Source organism: Condylura cristata, unplaced genomic scaffold, assembly GCF_000260355.1.
Source record: "Condylura cristata isolate star-nosed mole 26May11 unplaced genomic scaffold, ConCri1.0 scaffold00004, whole genome shotgun sequence".
NCBI classification, from domain to species: Eukaryota; Metazoa; Chordata; class Mammalia; order Eulipotyphla; family Talpidae; genus Condylura; species Condylura cristata.
In genome coordinates this window covers 27,855,338-27,872,237 of record NW_004567105.1, presented here as the reverse complement: position 1 = coordinate 27,872,237, position 16,900 = coordinate 27,855,338, and the positions used below count along the sequence as shown (strand labels likewise).

Genomic DNA, 16,900 nt, shown 5'->3' with positions numbered 1-16,900 from the left:
TATTTACTAGGGTTTTATAACTTTATTAAATGATTTTCTTCAACTGCAAAGAGATGCTATCCCCATAGCAACAGTGTAATTTTCTCTATCCCATTTGCACATTGCTTTGATTTTTTCGAATGGGCACATTTTCCATTAAGCTCAGTGGTACATAAAGTCGGTAATATGGCAGAGGAGCACTGTTATGACTGTTGTAAGGATATTGACAGACGCTTTACCCTTGAAACCTTTTGAAACAATTCTTGGAGAAAGCTGCAAGAAATGGTGAGTGTCTTAGAAAATACAAATTTGCTTCTTTAAAGAAACAACAGAAGCAGCACGTTTTGAAAGTTCAGCTTGCCTTCTGGCCATGTCTCTGAACCAGTCAGGTGAGTACCTCCTGCAATGTCTGGGAGAGAGCACTGGAGACCCCAAATGCTGTCCTGGCTCTGGCATGCTCAGCCCTGGGAAGGACTCAGTGACATCAGAGCGATCTCTGCCTGAGAGCAGTGCCCCTAAAGGTCTGTATTACCTTCTTAGGACTAAGCATCAATTATAATTAAAAACCTTTTACAATGTAGGTATTTGCTTATTGTCTAGCAGAGACCTCACATTCAAGCCAGAGTAGAGTAGTGAGCAGGACCTTCTCTCTGCTTTTTTTATCTTCTGGGTATTAAGAACGATGTCTGGCATGTGTGTTTAGGTATTGAATAAGCAAATAATGCAAGTAATTGATGGAACTCTCCTCTCACATGGCGAGTCCTCCACCCCTGTGGGCTGCCAATTATCCTAAAAATGAAATGAAATAAAAACGAAAATATTGTTTTCTTTCAGAAGGACTACTTGATCATTGTAAAACCTCAATATGTTGAATCTTTTTTTTTAAGCAGCTGTAACTCCAAGTACTCTGTGTATCAAGTACTCCAAATATAATCCTGGCTAGGATCCCTGTCCCCTCCCCACAGGACTCCCTGATGGCATGCACCAGACAGACAGCTTGCAGAGTAGATATTTCTATCTTCACTGAAGTTGCAAGCCAGCCTGCTCCTGGCTCAATTTACCCCCCACATCATAGTAGTTGATTCACCAAGTCATAATTTCATAGTGAAAGCTTTGCACACAGGCACACAGAAGTATGTCACCATCTGTCCCACAGACTCTATGTGGTAGGACATAGGGAGTCAGGACCCATAGTAGTAATCAGGCCTTGCATTTTCAGAATGATTTTTCTAATCAAAAGAAAGATTACAATGAAAATCAAAATTTTCAGTCAATATGCTTCCAAACTTCCACAAAAGGGAGAGTGTTCAGATACCCAGAAGCTCACTATCCACCCACACTAGCTATATGGAGCAACTGAAAGTCCCTCCTGTAAGATGATTTAGTAGGTATAATGGGGGCATCAGACCACTCCATCTCTACAAGGACAGGTGACTGGTTCTGCACTCTGACAACCTGGTCATCAGGTCACTCTTACGTTGTGGTGACAAAGAGAACTAGTCTCAGACTACAGCAGATACACATGGGCAGAAGAGAAATATTTTAGCTTTCACATCTGATGCACAACAAACTAGAGGGTAAATTTTACAACTGGATGTTACAGAGAAGGCTGGCATGGTCCACACACAAGAATGACCCCCAAATTCATAGGGTTTGGTATTTTTATATTTTGAGACAATAAAATAGTAAATTTTACATAGGAAAGCATATTTGCTAACTAATAGTGATATTATCAGCAAGTTGAAATTGTGAATAAATGTTTCAAATTTCATTCTTACTGAATTTCAGGAAAATTAACATAAGGGTAATGAGAATAGCAGTCCTGAGTGAATTATGTATTTTAAAATACAAATTTCATATGCAGCATCTAAAATTGAGGTTTATGAACACTAGCAAAAGGGTATTGTTGTGAACATGCATTATTGTCATTTATTGAAATTTAATAAAAAGACAAAGCTAAATAATTTCAAATATAGTAGGGAACTAACTTTTGAAAAACCACTTGAGATGTTCGTTGAGCTTTCAATATCTTTTTATAAAATGTTCATTTACTTATGCATACAAGAGCTAGGGGATAGGTTGGGCAGGGGCAGGGGTGAGAGGATTCACCAGAGACAGAGCGGGGAGCAGAACAGGCAGATCTACTGAAATACGCTGCTGAGGGGAGGAGCGGGTGAGACAGGAGAGGCCTGCTGCACCATGTGGGTCACCTCCTTGGCTGGGATCAAACTCGTGCTGCAGTGACTGCAAATAGCTTCATACGGCTGAGACTCAACCTCTTATACCATGAAGGAGGCCCTCTTTCAATATCTTATTTTCAAAAGAAAAGAGAACTTCTATTTCCCTGCAACTTTTCCTTCTTTTCTGCAAAAGGAAAGTCTTATGGTACACTTACAAATTTTTGTCTTTTAGATTGATTGGTACCAATTATTCCTTTTTGTTGTTAATTAAAAAAATGGAGCTTCACTAAAATATCTATTTAATAAAAATACAATGTAACAGAAATAATATATTTTTATTATCCTAAAATCCTTCAGTCTGAAAATCAATATTAATTAACTATACTACAGTAAATGGATTTATATTATAGAAGTAATCCAAAAAATCAATATTAATTAACTATACTACAGTAAATTGATTCATAATACAGAAGTAATAAAAATAGTACAACCAACTATGTTGGATCCTACAATGTTAAATTACTAACATATATTTACCACATTATTGGCATTTCAGCAACAGTATTCAAGCAGAATCTTAGAGAATCTTAGAATCAAGCAGAGTAGTGTATTCTTTATGATTAAGTTCCATTTTTCATTTGCCATAGATGGATGTAGAGCAGACTTATTGTGTTCATTCATTCATTCATTCTACAAATGTATTGCCTCACTACCAAGTATCAAGTACTGGGTTATGTGAAAGAGATACACAATGAGGATGACACAGTCCACAATCCAGGCACCAAGACAGATAAATAATTAAAAGCTATCTTAGGGTGAGGTAAGTGCTAACTGATCTACCCCATGGCACAAAAAGAACATATTTACTGTGTCAGGAGAAGGCCTAAGGGTAGAGTGCAACTGAAGAGGAAAATTCAGCAATTCTTCAGTTCTTTCATTATCTAGCACCACACAGAAGAATAGTTACCATATTATTGTAATCAGAGTCATGAGGCTTCATAATAAAATGAGATACATGTTTAAATATTATTTCCATAAAGCTAAGCTAATGCTATTTGTAAACATTTTTCAGGGACTCCCTGGTGGCCTAGGTATTAAGTCTCAGTGTTATCACTGATGAGGCCTGAATTTGATCCCCAGTCAGGTAGCTAACCCACATAGTGTAGTAGACCTCTCCTGTCTTGCCAACTGCTGCCCTCAGCAGTGTATTTCAGTCAGTCTACCTACCTACCTATTCTGTTCCTCATCATGTCTCCGGTGAATCCTCTCATTCCTCACACCTCTAGCCTATACCCCAGTTCTTCTATCTTGTCACAAATGGCAAGAATTCATCCTTTCTCACTTGAGGATATATACTGTTGTGTATATATCACACATCTTTATCCACTCATCTGTCACTAGGCACTTAGTCCATAGCCTGGCTATAGTAAATGTGCTGCATTGAACATAGGGGTGTATATACTCCTTCAAATTAGTGTGTTATATTATTTGGCTAAATATCTCGGAGTAGAATCACTTGTTTTTATGGTTGATCTATTTTCAATGTGTTTAGAAACCTCCATACTGTTTTCCATAGTGGTTGAACCAATCTGCACTCCCACCAACAGTGAACAAGAATTCCATTCCTTTTTCTCTATGCTTCTGCCAAAACTTGAGTTTGGCAAAACTGGTATACACACACACACACACACACACACCATATATATATAAACCATAAAATATTTCATTGTGTGTGTGTGTAAACCAATCTCACAACTGAGAAGTGATAAATCACTATGGCTGTTTTGCATTTCCCTGATAAAGCCATCCCTGAATTTTTTTGGTGTGCCTACTGGCCATCTGTGTGTCTTCTTTAGAGAAGTGCCTATATAGATTATCTGCTCACTTTTGGATTGGGTAATTTTGTTTACAGTTGTTTGGTTATATGAGTTCTCTGTAGTTATTGGATATTAGCCCCTTGTTCTATGTATGATATGCAAATATTTTTCCCACTTATGAAATTGCTTTCACTGTGCAGCTTTTTTATTTGATGTGGTCCCATTTATTTATTTTTAATATTGTTTCCCTTGCCATTGTAATTGAGTCCTCAAAGTCATCATTGAAGCCAATGTCATAAGTGTTTGACCATGGTTTCTTCTATGTATTGTGTGGTTTGGGGGCCTTAATCCAAGTCTTTAATCTATTTTGAATTTTTTGTGTACTATAAAAATTTATAATTATATTTATTTCTCCCTTCAGGTGTGGACACCATAGTTAGTTTTCTCACCCCAAAGTGCTCAGAGTACTTTAGATATTGCTCTAGTTTTACTCTTTTGCATGTGACTATCTAGCTTTCCAAACACATCTATTAAAGCCTTCCTATCTCCACTGAATACCCTTGGCTCCTTTATCAGAAATGAAACATCTATATAAGTGTGAATTTATTTCTGGACTATTGATTGTATTCATTGAACTGTGTGTTTAGTTCTATTTCCATGTCATACTGTTTTTGATTACTATAACTTTGAATCTGGCTATATAATATCTCCATTCTTTTTTGTCATGATTGCCAAGCCAATTTGAGGTCTTTTGTGGCTCCATACAAATTTCAGTAATGTTTATTCAATTTCCTTCAACAATGAAGTGACACAACACTTTAAAGACTTAGGGACTAGGGCATAATGATATACTTCTGAGGAGGATGGGCCAATTTCCCTGAATACTATACAGTGCTATAAACCAATGTTACTTGATAAAAATAAATAAAAAGCAAAATAAGCTTTGAAAGTGAAATTCAAAAAATTAAGACATTTAAAAAGAAAAATGACTACATAATCAACCTACAATTTTATATTTTTCCCCCAATTTTAAGTTTTTCTCATGCCTCTTTTCATAGGCAGTTTTATATTCACCTTAGATGTCTTTCCAAATATTCCACTTTGTTTTTGTGGAAACATCTCTTTGTGCACTTGTAATTCATCAGTTATATGTTTACATAATTATAATTACAACCAGATCATTGTAATTATTTAAGAACAAACACAACTGTCCCTTGGCATGCATGCTGTTAAACAAGAGGTGACAAAAGCACATGGACCCACCGGAACAGGGTTTGCAAATTTAATGTGCATACAAATTGCCTAGAAATACTGTTAAAATGCAGATTCTATGTTATTTGGTCTGGAGTGAAGCAGTCTGTGGTTCTGAGCTCCCAGGTGTTGCTGTTCCAGGCCACTAACCTGCACTTTTTAAGTATTTACAACAGTGTGTCTCCACTTTGACTGCGCCTTAGATTAGCTGAGTCCTCCCCTCATCTCCCCTCCACAACCATGAATTATTCTGATTTAGTGATCAGGAGCAGAGCCTTGGATACAGCATTTTTAAAATATTGCTAAGTGATTGTAATGTGCTAGGATGCAGACTGCTAGCCTGAACATTCCATGGCATAAAAAGAATCAGTTTGTGTTAGAGGGCTGGAGTGTCAATAATGTAGTGAACAGATGTTCTTTGACATTAGTTACGAGAATGACTGTGTGTATATATAATCAGTGGATGTCACTTTCCTGCCTGATATTCCCTCGGGTTCAATGTGTTTTAGGGACTGCTTTATTTGTTTTTTAATTGACTTCCTCTCTGTTTTCTGGTTGTCTAAAAATTCTGGGACTTAGAGATAGAGGAGAAAACCAGAATATCTGGCTGGTACCAATGGCTGACATCCATTAAGGTAGCTAGAAATTAAATATGTCTGTCCTCTTGGTGTTGGTGCTAGTGTGGCAACTGTGTGACAGTTCACAGAAACTTGATAAGTTGTCCATTTCTGGGAGTGGGTGGGTGTCAATCTAATCAAACCCAATATTAAAGGTTAGGAAACAGTGGCAGAAACACAGAGTAAGATACAAAGGGAAAAATGAGAGAGCTTCAATTTAAAACTAGCCTATTCCATTTATGATGAAAAGATAATAAATATGAAGTCATCACCGATGAGATAATATTTTTTGTAATATGTATCCTTGATGTAAGAGTGTGCAGTGTGGAACTTGATCAGTCATAATTTTGATGTGATCTGTAATAGGGTGGTCCCTAGGAAAAGGATGGAGTGGAGTAAGGAGGAGAAGAATCTGGAGAGGAGACTAAGAGGAAGGATGTAGAATGGAGAGTGAGGAGGAGATCTGAGGGAGGTACATGGAGCAGAGAGGCAGGTGAAGAAACTGTACCTGCTTCTTCTTGGTCCTGGACTGGTTGAAACAGATGTGGGTGAGAGACCCAGGGGGAGGTTCATTATGGCAGCATTGATCTTGATTGTGATTTTGATTGTGCTCTTTTCCTCCCAGACTTGTCTGGCCATTTATGACCCTTTTCTATGGGCCCGTCTAGAAGGTGCTTTCAGACTTGCCACAAGTCTTTTACTCACAAGGGGATGGGTAACTTTGGGTGCTTGATTTAGAAACTATATTCTTTTTCTTTTCTGTACTGCACACTAATGGTATTAAAGTTCCTTTCCAATGGCAGAACCTACTTAGAGGTTGCAGGTTTGGGGGTTCAATGGTGCACTTCTCTTCCTGCCTTGAAACAGATTAGGGTCCAGTTGCCTGTTTTTGTCAATAGAGTTTTATTGGACCATAACACTGTTCATTTATGGATGTACGGTCTGTGTCTACTTTGGAATTGTTTGTGGCAGAGTTGTGGTCTGACAGAGATCATATGACCCAGAGAGAGTAAAATATTGACTATTTGGACTTTTACAGAAAAAAACCTGCCAAACCCTAATGTTAAGGAATAATCATCAAAGTTCATCCTGATAACCACTAAAACACAGTCTTGCCCAATAACCCTATAGGATAGCTATGGAGTACAAGTTCCAGACATCAACAGTGTTCTCAACCCTTCCTGTTAGAGTTTCCCCCTTTAGATCACTTCAAATCTTTGCAGGGGAAGACAACTTAATGGTTGTTAAGAATGCAACTATGAACTCAAAAGTAAGTTGACATACAGCCCATAATAAAGATAAGGCCATGAGAAGAAACTGAGCTCAGAAGGAAGCATGCGCTGATGAGTATGTGGGTTCAGGCATGAATTCTGTTCTTAACATCCTTTTGTGCCACATTTATGTTAAGCTATAGGTCTTTTCAAAGCAAAAGCAGATATTTCAGCCTGAGGTCTGACCTTTCTTCAGGAAAGCTTCCAGACACTGTTTTTTTCACAAATCAGTCCTACTAATTGATGCCTTTTGTTTAGAGTCCAAAACAGACCATGATCTTTCCATCAATTATCGCAGCAGTCTGAAAATGTACTATTTATTGCATATAAACTTCTCCATAAAGGATATTCAGTCATCTTTCCAACAAATCTCAATGAGCAATGTTCCTGGAGATGCTTAACAACTGGCAATGTCTATTCATTTTGGAATGCTTTCAATGACAAATGGCCAAGGTAGGAAGTTTGTAAAGCTGATAATTTCTTGAGATGAATTTTCTTGGCAGTATTGAAATATGAACACCATTGTTTGCAAATGAGTATATTATGCATTTCTTAGCAGCTATTCTTAAAATTGCCTTTGTTCAGACTGTATAGAATGGGATGATAAATCATATAAATAAATATAGTGAGGGTTTTTTTTGCGGATTTCAAAACTGTAAAGCATTATGTATCACCATATATATATGTATATATATATAAAATATGTATATGTATACATATGTACATGTTTAAAATGCATTTTATTTGAAGTGGTGGCTTCATCAAAAGCTAGTATTTGTAATTTGTGCTTTAAGTTCTCCAAAGGAACAAGTTCTAAAATGAAAGTCTGTTATACAAATTTGCTGCTATTCTGTTTAAATCAAAGCCTACATATTTAATTCTATAAAAACAATCAAGGATTGTAAGATTTTCAATGTTTTCAAGTTGTAATAACTTAAAGACCAAAAAAAGCATCTATAGAGTAGGTTACATCAAACACTGTCCCTCACTCAGTATACAAAAAAAGATGGCTACTCCAAGACCGTTTAGCCATTTATATCTCAATTTTTTGCTTGTTGTAATAGTAGCATATCGCAGACCAAACTCTTCCAAGAAAACATTAGCAAAACAGTGAAGGGGATCAGAATATGCTATACCAAATATTCTATTTTGTTTTTGTTGTTGCTATTTTTTTTTTCAGTAATTTATTTTATTCATTGAATTACTGGATTTAGGCAATAACTTTTGAACCATATATTGAGTTCAAAATAGTTCAGTTCTGTTTTCTACCTTATATCTCCAATTCTGTCAGTTAGGTCTTTTCCATTTTCAAGGTTCACAGTGCATGTATATACAATTAAGTGTACGGTCCTTTGTCTCTACGTTGATTCTGAAAGCTGAACACCACTCGTGAGGATTTCCAAAGCAGAGCCAACACTAAGATAACTTTGCAGAAACAACTTTACTATTCTCTTCCATTTGTGTCCCCCATATATTTCCCTCTCATTTATCTCTGATTTATCAGCCCTCAAAATTCAAACTCCCTTTCCCTTGTTAAAGTGGTACATGAGCCCCTGAGTCTAACTACTTACTCCAGTTTCATTTATTTTCTATGTACACCCATACTTGTAAAATATCCAATAAAAACTGCATGCCTTTTTTCTGGTTCATCTATCTTTTGTTAGTTTAAAATCACAGCCCTTAACACTCACGGGGAAAACAATCAAAAGCATTGTCATACAACCTGTCCCTGAAGGCTCCGTGAAGTCCTACTAGCTTTCTGTTCTTTAGACTGCTGGACAGTACCTACATGAAACATTCTCTGGAAACAGAGATGGCCAAAGACAGTCCAGGCCCAGAGCACATTCCTTAGGGTATTAGACTGTTAAGCCTAGCATGTTGTCATTCCCCATTTATGGAAGGGCAGAGGTGTTTGAACAATCCACTTATCTCAAACACCTCTCATTTCATTCATGAAAAAATAACCCTACTGTTCCTTGATCTCAATTTAGATAGCAATGTCTAAATGTGACTTGCTGTAATTCTTCTAGAGTATACACTACAGCATCCCAGAAATGCAAACTTACCACTTCTTGAATTGGTTTCTGATCAGAAAGGATACTTCATCTAACTGGTCTTAGGATGTGGAATTCATTACTAAAGAAACATGTAGAATTCATTACTGTGTATATATCACACTTCCCGAGGAATTTTGTTGTTGTTGTTGTTTTCTTAGTTACAGACAGCACCATAACACTTGAATGTAAAAAACTCTAACTGGGCATAGAAAAAATAAGGATTTATCCAGCCAAAAAGTATTAGAGAGTCTTTACAAAGTAGGTGACAAGTCCAGGCTGAAAATGAATTCCAGGCTGAAAGAGTGACCAATCCAAATGCAGAAGACAAAACAATCATAGATGAACAGGTGCTAGAAGAAACTAGTGTTGTTGCTGGGAATGTAGACTGGTTCAGACCCTATGGAAAATGGAATGGAGATTTCCCAAAATAGCAGAAATATCAATTCAAAGGGATGCATGCATGCCTATGCTCACTGAAGCACTATTCATAATAGCCAAGTTATAGAAACCACCTAGGTAGCCAAGGAGAATGGAGTGGATCAGAAGAATGTGGTATATAAGTTTCTGGGGGTATAAGGGACACACTGGAGGACTCCACCAAGTTGGCCCCTACTGACAACTTGCCCCACACGAGGAGTCTCTTGGCAGTAAGATTAAAGAACATGTGTGGATGAGTTTTCTTACTATAAAAGCAGGAAAGTTTACAGACAGCAACATATTCTTTATTGCAGACCAAACAGAAACATTTTCTGACAGCAAAAATATACTGGATGAACTGAAAAAAAGTATACCAAGAAATAGAAAACTCAGAGAAGAACAAAGGCAAAAAATAGTCAACTTGATTTCACATAACAATGTGTGCATTTTGTTGTTGTTGTTGTTGTTCTATAAGCTCTTCTGTTGAGCATTTCAGCAAACATTTGACAGTGGATTTACTGCCCAGTCTTAAATAATGGGGGCCCCAGACTAGTAAATAGTTTATAAAGACTCATGTTACCTACTCATGTTTATTTTATGGTTATGTTTGGAGTGGAGTTATGAGTATACAAACTGAGAAAGATGAAAATATATTCCTGTGGAATGAAGTCTTTTTTAGAATAATGATGACACAAAGAGCATGATTGCTCTAATCATCTTCCCTTTTCAAGAATGTATCTGCTATTTTGTTACCTTTCTCAGAAGTTCCTAGTTCTTGTTCTCTTGTACATTATCAAGGATAGGGTCATTATTTATGATTTGATAGGGCTTTTTTTTTTTTTAAGCTCACTTAGCATTTTAGTAATTTGGGCAATAGTTTCTTTCTTCATTTGATGCCCAATGCCTGGGCAGTAAGTTCCAAGAGCTGGAATTTTCAGAACTGATCTCAAGCCTACTTCCGCATCCAGATGTGTAGTTTTAAAATTGTATCCCTGGAAATATCTGTTATTAAAAACCATGTGAATACCCTGATTCAAATTTCATAGGACTAGCCACCTTTTGAATTGGTGGTAGCAAATGAAGCTGAGCTACCCTTAAAGAACCTACCACGATCTCTATTTGGGGTTCACCGCAGCATCATTTCTAGCCAGGTGTCTCTTATCGATGGACTCACGGAGGATGCAGTTCAGCAGTTCATTGATGTCCTGATTGATGCAGAAACACATCTTATGTGCAAGAAACACATCTTATGTTTACCTTCGGATAAGCGCCTGACAGCAAATAAAGTTCTGAAAACTTGTGAGAGGCAAGCAAATGTTGTAATCCTGCTTTCTGGGGGATTGATTTCATGGCTATCACAAACCATGCTGTCAGGTGCCATTACATGAACCAACTGACTTTCTTATTGTGGCTTTCATGACCTAAGATCACACCAACTAGTTGGAACAAAGGGAAAATCATTATGAAACACCTCTGAAAATGTTTCTGCTGTTGATGATCCTGATAAATAATGTAGTATACCAGATAGGGTAATGGGAAGAACATGACTAAAATTACTGCAAGCCAATAACCCTTCCCAGCTTTGATTTTTTTTTTTTGAAATTAATGTTTCCCTGGGAAAATTGCAAAAATTAAGGACTCAAATATGCAACTTAGTCTTGACCTTCGACACACTTTGGATGACAGCAAGGACTGTGCAATCTGGTTTGCTTGTAGAGGAATTGGTTGGTTAGTCACCAGGATAAAGTGAAATCATATCAGAACAATGCAAAGGCAGTTCTTACTGGAATTGCCGATTGATTACAGGTGAGCAATTGACAAGTTATTCTCATCGCATGTGCTTTCAGACACATGGACTGAAAGGATTGCATAAAGAAATTGGGATAGAACTTAATCAAAAGCTAGAAATCTTGATCATGATGGCAATTATTGGTGATTATGGAAAAAAGGAAAGATTTCCCTTTCTGGATGAAAATGTCTCCTTCTTAAATGTCCTACCATTGTGGGGGGAAGGCAAACTTGACTTTACTCCAGGAAATTCTGAAAAACTAATTTTGCATTTTGCAGCAGTGGAATTTTGTTCAAGAGTCTTTACTCTTTTATCAAAATAGAATCATCTGTATCTAGAACTGTTTTGTTTCATTTTAATTTTGCGTGGAACTAGGGTGTAGGCCAGAGGTATGGAGGATGAGAGGAGTCATCAGAGACAGATTGGGGAACAGAACAGGCAGATTGACTAAACACACTGTTAAGGGGAGCAGTGGGCAAGACAGGGGCCTGCTGCACCATATGGGTCAGCTCTCTGGCCAGAGGTCAAGCTCAAGCTGTATCAGTGATAGTGCTGAGACTTAATCCCTAGGCAACCATGGAGGCCCTGTATTTAGAAATATAAAACTGATAAAGAATAATGAAAAGCATCTGATAAATGTGGAAGAACACAAGTCATCTCATTATAAAACGTTTCTATTGAAAAAGAAATTAAGACATAATGTGGTTTGACAGTGTAACATTTGTTGAATGATAACTATATAAAAACAAAATACTCTGATGCTTTACTACTATTAAAAAAAGAGAATGAAAAGAAAAATGTAGTATGCATACACATACACATATATATACAGTTACTTAGCTGTCTTTGCAACAACATGAATGGAACTGGAGTAAATAATGCTAAGCACAGTAAGTCAGAAGCAAAGCAAATACTAGATTATTTCGCTTAGATGTGGGCTACAGAGAAACAAACATACACAGAGGGTCAAACAAAACCAAATCAACCACAAATCCCCAAACTCTGGCGAATTGCAGCCATAAAATGGGAAAGGGTGTGGAGATAGGAAGGGATGGGTTGCTAAGGAGTGTGGTCACAAAGGATTTCGGCACAGGGCTGAGGGGATTCGGTTAAGTGTGATGAGGGAACATCCATCTGCAGAAGTATGATCCTACCCCTTTAAATACAAACAGTGTTGTAAATCGATGCAAAAATGGAAAGAAATTCAGTGTAGCTAAAATGCGGAGTGAATGGAAGAAGCAGGGAAAGAAGTAAATGAAAGAAAGCCAGAAGCACCAGATGAAAAGTGGCTCAGACTGTCTTTGCTTCCTTCACTGTCCTTGCATCAGCATTAGACGATTGCAAGTAAAACAGTCCTCCTCGTCAGAATTTGTCATTTCTTGGTCATTCAATATTGGGCAAGTGATGTGTTGGGATTCATTCATTAATACGTTGATTCAGAGAACTGGTTAATCATTGAACACAAGATAGTTCCCAGACCCTCCTCCCACACCTCCAAATCAGACACTCTGGAGGTGGCGTCAATAAACTTCATTTGCGCTCCCAGTTTATGAATCACTGACTTAAATACATTATGTGAAGGAAATAACCTTTGTTAGAAGTGTTCTAAATGGCTGTTATTTCTTTTGGCCTTATTTCTTCCTACCAGGAAAAAAAAGAGCAGTAATCTCTAGTCTGAAATATTTAAAACACAAAATCTTTATAATCCTTTAACTGGGTTGTGGCATTTGCAGGGGGAGGGAGAGATTATCTAAAGGTAAGAGACTTCTCCCTTTGAAGCTCTATTGGTGTGATGTGAATCAAACCATTCATGCAGAGAACAAAAGCACTTTTGACTTCAGGAACCAGTTAAAATGACAACTTAAATAAACAGGGAGGAAAAAGATATGACAAAAGGTCACCTTAGTCATATCTTCTTGAGCTTCAATTGAAATAGCGCCTAAGGCTGAAAGCTGAATTGAGTTTGCAATGAATCACCCTTCTGGAGGTTTCCAACCTGAAGTCACTGTGAAGTTGGTTCTGTGGGAGCTCTGGAAGCTATTTTCAATATTTCTCCCAATTTTAATATGCTTCTCTAAGTGTGGGTCAAGGAACAAAGAGATCTGAACCAGCTGAAAAGTAAGGAGCGTGCTTATGAAAAATGATCATTCCTATTCCCAGCCCAAGAATTTTATATATGAGTGTGTTTGATATGGAGCATAGAAATCTGTCTTTTCAAATACTAGGTGATTTTAGAACTCATTTGTGATAAGGCTAATTAAAGTAACCCTAAGTAGCATCGTCGTTTTCTCTAGTTTAGCTGAAATTATCATGTCAGTATAAAGATCTTTCTTATAGTGTACTAATGAGAACTTCTAACCATCAAAGATAGGTCTTTGATTAATAAAAGCAGAGAAACAAAAGATTACAGCATAAGTACCATTTGCTTAGTAGAAAGTTTGAACAATGCATCAAACTGTGCTCGTATAGAAAACCCTTCTTTTAAAGAAATCCTTTGTCATAAGATTCTTGAAATGACTTCCCTTTGACTACCTCTCACCTCACCCTCACCAACACCACTATCATAATTCTTGGCCGAATACATTTTGGTTAGAATCCCTATAGTAAAAAAACAAAACAAAACAAAAAAAAACCCTCACCATCTCCCCCATTATCCCTGCTTTCCACACGCCACTCCCAGTTTTTGTTCAAATGAAGGTAGCTTTTCCAGTTGACATGTTCACACATGCCTGGTGTTTAATGAGGGACCCTACACTGCAGAAACATCTCTCTTGTGTAAAAACACCAGTGAATCATTACTCGGTACAAACGGTACTTCCAGAGCCAACTTTATTAAGGGTTTGTCTCCCACTAAGGAGGCTTTCTCCTATTCTATTTTGGTAAAATGACATTTATAAGTTCTGACTGACAGAATGAAGGGGGGGATGGGAGTAGAGGAGAGAAAGAGAAAGAATGTAATCCACTATTAACTTAGTAAGCATAGTCATGTGAGTCTACAAACATACAATATAAGACATAGAATTCCATCTATCAGTGGTTGTTAAGCTTCAGTGGAAAAGATATTCACATATTTAAGAGTTGAAGCAGAACACCTAATCAAACAACGTGGGAATTGTAGATTCCCTGGAGTAGAAAATTAGAGATCCTAACTATGAAACCACCACCTCCGCTACAGGTATGAATTCATTGATGTAAGAACTATAATAGGGTTCCATTAAGGTTGCCAAAAAGAATCTTCCTCATTATGTAATCCTAAATTAAGAGAAAAATTAAATGGAAAACTGTTTGCAACTAACTGAAATCAACTTGGTTAGGAAAAACCACTAGGTCCATTTTGGCAGGTAACAAATAAATACATCTTTGAGGTAGAATCTCCAGGATACAGGGCAGCACATCGTGTTTTTGTGACTAAGGGATATTTATTGCATCTCTCCAACAAGATCTGCATTAAGTGACAAGGGAGTAGTGATAACTGCTCAACATTTAGGATCCCACATTTTAAAATATCAGAAGATATCAGTTATGAGTAATTTCAAATTAACAGATCCCCAGACATGGCTCACCTCAAATCTCATCATTCCCAGACTCCTAGGATAATGGTAGTATATGAGAACTATATGTTATGTGTTAATTGCTCAAGAGATAACTAGATAAATGAGAAAAGGCAATTAGAGAGAGATAGACCTGGATGCAAATCATGGCACCATAACTTACCAGCTCTGTAACCCTGAGCAAGTTACCTGACTTCTTTGAACCTTGGTCTTATTATAGTCTACAAATGGACAAAGGTTTATGAATATGTTTTAAGCGTCTGAAATAATTTGCAGAGTTCTTGATGATGCTTATGCCAAGTATTCCAAAAGGCTAGTTATTACTCTGGGACCACTTTCATTTACCAGTGAAGAGGCTATACAAAAACCAGATGAACTTCACCCCTTTGAGGTTAGTCCTGATTATATAACATAAAGGCACATTTTAGGGTTCCCTGGAGGATGGCAGTAAGACTGTAAATAACTTCTGCTAGGTTCACAAATATTTAAAGTAGATGAGCACTTAGCACAAACTGGCCTGAACCCGACTTTCAGGTTGGTCTCCTAAGGCTTTGTGAAATTGCCTACATTAAATGTTAAACATCATCTTAATTAAAACTTTCATTCTGAGAGAAAAATTCTAGCACAGGGAAAATCCAGAGTAGGTCCTCTGGCTGCTGAAATCATCTAGAGTATAAAATAAGGGTCTCAAGGTCAAGGACTATTTAACCAAGTTTAGTAGAGATATTTCAGTCTCATGCAAATCAAAAACGCTACATTAAATGTAATTCTGGGCACAGCATTCAGAACTGCCAGTTCGGCCAATTCAGGTCTATTTTTTCCTGCTAAACACCTATAATTTATCATACATAGTTAGATGCTACCTTTTTGGCATCTTCAACTCTGCAATTAATGGGAGAATAAATCACATAATAATGTGCTGGCTCTGTCCACAGATATCACCACCTTCGGCATTCAGGGTCTTTTATGAGACATTGGCCTTTTGGAGTTTTATCTTTATCCTAAAGGTCAAGTACCTACCTGTGCACATCAACAGCCCTGCCGAGGAAGGACTAATTTTCAATTGTATGTCCATTGGGCTGTCCTTGTCCCCCATCTCATAGCTACATATCCACTTAGGGAATTCATATATCTTTGACCTTGCAACGTCTTGCAAACATGATCAGTAAGTACAAACAACATCTAACATACAGGATGGTCTGCCCAGTCAGCTCAGTCAGTAGAACATGGACTTTTAAACACCTATGACATCCTATGATATGTACAGGCATTTTCCTCCTTTCAACACCATCACACAAAAATAGGCAATAGAAAGCCAGCAGAGAACAATGACAATGAAACAGAATTCATTTTCTCTTGGATCCCATTATTTTATAGGTCACCTCAAATCAGGCAATCTGTACTGATCACAACCTTTTAAGGTGCTTTTAGTCAAGTTTCTTCACCCAACAAAACCCCACATACTTGTGCAGAGATTCTATTGTTTGGATGGTTGCTACAAACACCCTGTGCTATTTTGCACAGAAGATAACTATATTTACATGTGTTGACTATGTCCCGGGCACTGTTCTAAGAATCTAATATGTAATAATTCACTTAATCCTCATTAAAATCCTGTAAGGAAAATACTATCATTATACCATCTTACAGATAGGGAATTAATAACTGGAATTAAATAATTTGGTCCAAGACCCACTACTTTATTTTTTTTTAAAGATTGATTTATTTATGCATATAGAACTAGGGTACAGGCCAGAGGTGCAGGGACAGTGAGAGGATTCACCAGAGACAGAGTGGGGAGCAGAACAGGCCAACTGAGGGGAGCAGAAGGCTGGTCAGGAGAGGTCTGCCCCAGGAGGGGATGGGACTAATGCTGAAGTGGCTCTAGCTTCTTAGTGCTGTGCTTTAACCTGTTGCACCACCAGTGAGAGCCCTAAAACCCACTACTTTTAGAGCAAAATTCAGTCATTG

The 16,900-nt window shown here is 37.4% G+C and overlaps 1 pseudogene; it reads left to right on the top strand.

Annotated features, from left to right (window-relative positions):
- The first annotated feature begins 349 nt into the window (after positions 1 to 349).
- Positions 350 to 16,032, top strand: LOC101631180 (annotated as a pseudogene).
- Positions 16,033 to 16,900: the final 868 nt, after the last annotated feature.